This window comes from Suncus etruscus, chromosome 18 (assembly GCF_024139225.1).
Source record: "Suncus etruscus isolate mSunEtr1 chromosome 18, mSunEtr1.pri.cur, whole genome shotgun sequence".
Classification (NCBI taxonomy): Eukaryota; Metazoa; Chordata; class Mammalia; order Eulipotyphla; family Soricidae; genus Suncus; species Suncus etruscus.
This window is the reverse complement of record NC_064865.1, coordinates 16184188-16189191: the sequence shown is the minus strand read 5'-3', so window position 1 is coordinate 16189191 and position 5004 is coordinate 16184188. Positions and strand designations below refer to the sequence as shown.

Below are 5004 nucleotides of genomic sequence, written 5' to 3'. Positions count from 1 at the left end.
TTGAGGAGTGACATAGAGCTACCTACTTAAGGCGTTAGCGACCTCTACCCAACCGTTGATCTAGGAGTGAAACCACCTCCCCAAGGCTACAGTTTGACTTACCCGTTTCAATGAGGCAGGAGAGAAGAAAGAGCCAGAACTGGGGGAATTATTTGGGGAAACGGGAAGGACGGGGTGGGGGGTTGTAGTGGGGTAAACCACGTGGGAAGTGCCGATCTTCAGCGTGGTGAGATCTTTGGGAGGAAGATCCTTGAATAGGTGGGAATGAAGCACTCTGGGCTGCAGATGTAGTTGTCTTTTGCGAGGTGACTAACCTGCAAGGATGTGGTGGGTTGGCAAAAATGTAGTCCAGTGAAGGTTTGGCAGGGCGCCGTGGGAGGATGTGGGAGGCAGTTGTAGCGTGGTGAGTGGCAGGTTTGCGCGGTGGAGGGTTTTTGGGGGGGACAATGACTTTACTCGAATTAGAGTGGTTAGTAGATACAATGTGAGGAAGGCGGGTGATGCGAGTAATAATCAGTCCTGGAAGCTCAGAGGGAGGTTTAGGAGGGTTGGGAGGAGGATTTAGGTGAGGTAAGAAAGTTCCTGGAGGAATTTTCCTAGGCATTCTCCGAAGTCACTAGTGTATGTCCTAGTTCAAATGAGAGAATGAATCTGAGCAGCGCGAGCACCTGCTTTTTATCACAGGTCTCTTTGTGACATCATCTGTGACTCTATGGCCCATTATGACAGTGTGTATGTGCTATATATATATATATATATATATATATATATATATATAATATATATATATATATATATATATTATCGTTATGGCCCTCAAGGACTTATAAGTCCTTGAGGGCCATAACGATAAAACTGCAGATAAGTCTTGCACACTGGCAAGCCAAGCTCAATCTACCACATCCTTTATGTTCCCTCAGCACTGCCAGGAGTAATTCCATAGTACAGACTCATGAATAAGGCCTGAGCACCACAGGGTATTGTCTAAAAATAAGAAAAATAAGTCATTGGGATGGGAGTGGTGGTGTAGCGGTAGGGCATTTGCCTTGCACACAGCTGACCTAGGATGGACCTCTTTTCTATCCCCCGACATCCCACATGGTCCCCCAAGCCAGGAGTGATTTCTGAGCTCAGAGCCAGGAGTAACCCCTGAGTGTCACTGGATGGGGCCCAAAAACCAAAACCAAAAATAATTAAAAAAAAAATAAAGATTACTGGTTTCAAAACTATTCCCCTTGATACTCTAAATCTCCTTCAACATCACAAATGTACTTTTTTTGTTTTTGTTTACATTTTGGGATCACACTTGGCAGCACTCAGGAGGTTACTCCTGGCTCTGAACTCAGAAATCGCTCTTGGCAGGCTCGGGGACCATATGGGATGTTGGGATTGGAACCACCATCTGTTCTGATCTGCTGTGTGCAAGGCAAATGCCCTACTGCTGTGCTATCTCTCCAGCCCCTCAACAGTACTTTTTAATCATAATTTCCTGAAATAAAAAAAGTTTCAAACTAAATTCATGAAAGTTATTTCTAGAAATAGAGTCAGAGTTCTGGTATTTAACCCATGCAGAAATTTTCACTTAATTTTAATTACTCCACACCTTCCAAAGTCTACACCAAATGCAGAAAAGATGAAGAACAAAGAATAAAATGCTGCTTCAGAAGGTACATATTTTGAATTTTGACAAGTATTGAAAAATTGCCCTTCCAAATTGTACTTGTTTCCACTTGTGGTAAGACTTAGGAATACCTGTTCCATGACACCATCTTTTAATGTTTGCCATACTGATAGGCAAAATCTCTGTCTAATTGTTCTGTGCAGTTAATTATCATTAAGATTAAACTTTTTGCATATGTTTATTATTTATTAACTACATAATTTTTTCTTGGTTTGACTAAGTCACTATCTTATTTTTCTCTATGAATGTTCATCTTTTTTATTGAGAATGATTTCTTTCTTAAGAGCTCTTCATATAGCACAAGAAGGATTAGCCCCTTGTCACTTGTATTATAAATATTTGTTCAGCTTTACTTTCTCATCTTTCATTAAATGTCATCTATTTTTTTACAAAGGCCTAAAATGTTCTTTTTTTTTTTTTTTTTTTTTTTTGGTTTTTGGGCCACACCCGGTAACGCTCAGGGGTTACTCCTGGCTATGTGCTCAGAAGTTGCTCCTGGCTTGGGGGACCATATGGGACACCGGGGGATCGAACCGCGGTCTGTCCAAGGCTAGCGCAGGCAAGGCAGGCACCTTACCTTTAGCGCCACCGCCTGGCCCCCTAAAATGTTCTTTAAATCACATTTGTTCATTTTTATCGTGAATTTTTGACTTTGATTCATTCTGAGAATTTTTCCTAGAAAAAATATTTGTAAAATATTCTCACATGTTTTTCTACTTTATTTTTTTTAAGTTCTGAAGTTATTTTCATTTCTTTTTTCATAAAACTAAGGCTTAATTTTATTGTCTTCCCAAATGAACTTCCAACAAATATACCAATTATATATCTTGACCCAACCATTCTTAACTAAGAGTAAAAATATACTTGATAAGTTTCTGCCAATTTTACAGGCCATTTGTTATATAATAAAAATTTGACCAAAAATAGTTTTATTGTCATTTTTATTTTTCCAATTATTTATGTAATTAATATCACGGTAAACAATATAAAAGAAGTTTATCCTAGGAAATAAATCACCAAATGTCCTATTAGCAATAAATTGATTCTTTGAAACATTAAGCATATGGAAATTTTTAAGCAAAATTAATGTTAAAACATAAACACTTGCGAAAAATTTTCATGGAAAATTTAATCTGCTTAATACAAAATCTCTTTACCCAAAACTTGGCATGAATCTGTTCCATTATGCAAGCTGTTGTAATACCACAAATTTATAGTAAATGCCTATTTATCCCTAAACAATAAAGGACTTCTTATGGTCTGGTTTTTAATTTACTTTATTTTATGAGAAAGAAGCAAATGATAGCATCTTAGAAACTGTGTCTTTCTTTTCTAAAAGGCTTTGTTTAAAATAAAATAAAAATAAATAAAAATAGAATTTCCAGAATTTGTTGGCCCATAGAAATTAAAAACTTATGAATTGGCACCAAAAGATGAGACCCAAGTTTTCAGTTGCCTAAGAGGCAATTTTATTTGCTCCAAGTTATACTACTTATTACTGGTTTGACAAATTATTATGTGGTATCATTTAGTAGGTTGTTTTTAATTGTGCTTAGGCTAACATTTTGTGGAGGCTTATAATAAGAAAACATATTGGATGATTGTTCTGGTATCATGTCAAATTATAAAATTTTTATATATTTGGGTTTTTTTCTTCCATCAAATATCTGGCTTGGATTAATGAATATAATCATAGAAAAGTCAAAGTCATCACTATTATCTCTTCCACCTTGACCTTTCTATTCCACCTTTGAAAAGTCGCATCATCTAGTTTCTCATACAGATGGATAACAGAGAATATCAGGTCTTTACAAATGTATTTTTTTCATGAAAATGGAAAACAATAAAGTCAAGCCCTCAGACAGAAAATACAATACTTATATTTATTTTAGGAAAGGACTAAAGGAAAGGTGATGATATTCTTAAGAACCTACAGTGAGAGATAAATTAAGAAGCATTTTCCAAGTACATACATGTCGAGTCAAGACTAATTCATCCTGGGGCTGGAGTGATATCACAGCGGGTAGAGCATTTACCTGGTAAATGGCTGACCCAGGTCCAATCCCAAGCATCCCATATGGTCCCTGAGCTTGCAAAGAGTAAATTCTGAACACAGAGCCAGGAATAAGCCCTGAACACCACAGGGTATGGTCCAAAAACAAACAAACAAAAAAATGACTAATCTACCCTACAGTAAAAACAAAGTTTAAACTCTCAAATGCATTCTATTTTTATTTTTAATCTTTTAAAGTTGAAGGAAGTCTTTCAAGAGATACTTAGGAGACCCAGGAATCCTCTGCTAATCCCCAACCAACAGGGATGGTGGTTCAATTGAGGGCCCAAAGAAATGGTTCTGCTCAGGCCCTGTTGTACTGAATTGAGCCTTAAAGACAGGTAGTGACATGGGCATCATGGGCATCATCCATAGTATGGACCTCACCCAGCTCTGCTCAAGAAGACCATGTGCTGCTGGAATGAAACTGGGATCAGCTGTATGCAAAACACTTTAATCCTTAACTATCTCTATGCCCAGCCAATTATGCTTTTAATAATTGATATATGTTAATAGAAACCCATGAGATAAATATAAATATCCTCAGTGGAGTTTTTTTATTCCAATTCATATTTCTCTCTGATACACTCAAAGAATGATGTATGTTATAGCTAATAGAGAAAAGAGTATGATTTGAGTCAGAAAACCTGAAGATTCAGCAAATCCCTTTATATAATTACCCAAAGGTTGAATTTGGCAAGTTTTTTTCCTCTGCCTTTCGTATTTTCTCTATTTAACCTCTTCAGGAAATGAGATGTTGAAGTCAGAGAGGATTCTTCTCCACAGAGAAGGGCAAAAAGTCTCCAGTTAGCAGACAACACTGATGAGAGTGTGACCAGTTCTAAAGGAATCTAAGCACAACTCTTAAACTTACCAGGAGATGCTGCTCCTCACATCACAGCTCAAGGAAGCCTTTCAAGCCCGTACTTGTAGCTCAGTCACTTTTTAGGCTGTGAGAAAAACGAACATTAATATCTGAACTACAACTGCTTTCTGGTATGCAGACACGGTCACTGATTCATCAGTAACTCCTAGGGTAGGTTGATGCCCTTGCAGGCACACAAGTGCAGGACACACCCCTTTGTAGAAGGAAAAGAGAAAAGCTTCTCTGGTCACAGTCATTTCTACTTAGAATCAAGACTTGTCCAGGTCAAAAGAAGGTGCGTAGAACCTTATGTCTAGTGATTGTCCTAGTCCGCAGACTTCTGAAATTCCAGAATGAAAATAGGGACAAAATGCTTTGGAGAATGCAAACACATCTGTCCTAGAT

General features: G+C 37.6%; 1 protein-coding gene across 1 annotated transcript in view; it reads right to left on the bottom strand.

The window, feature by feature from the left end:
- Nucleotides 1-4684, bottom strand: part of ADGRF1 (adhesion G protein-coupled receptor F1) — a 45802-nt gene extending 41118 nt beyond the window's left edge. The window contains exon 1 of the mRNA XM_049764732.1: nucleotides 4609-4684. The gene's annotated coding sequence lies outside the window, so the exon portion shown is untranslated. The remainder of the gene's footprint in view (nucleotides 1-4608) is intronic.
- Between the last annotated feature and the right edge of the window lie 320 nt (nucleotides 4685-5004).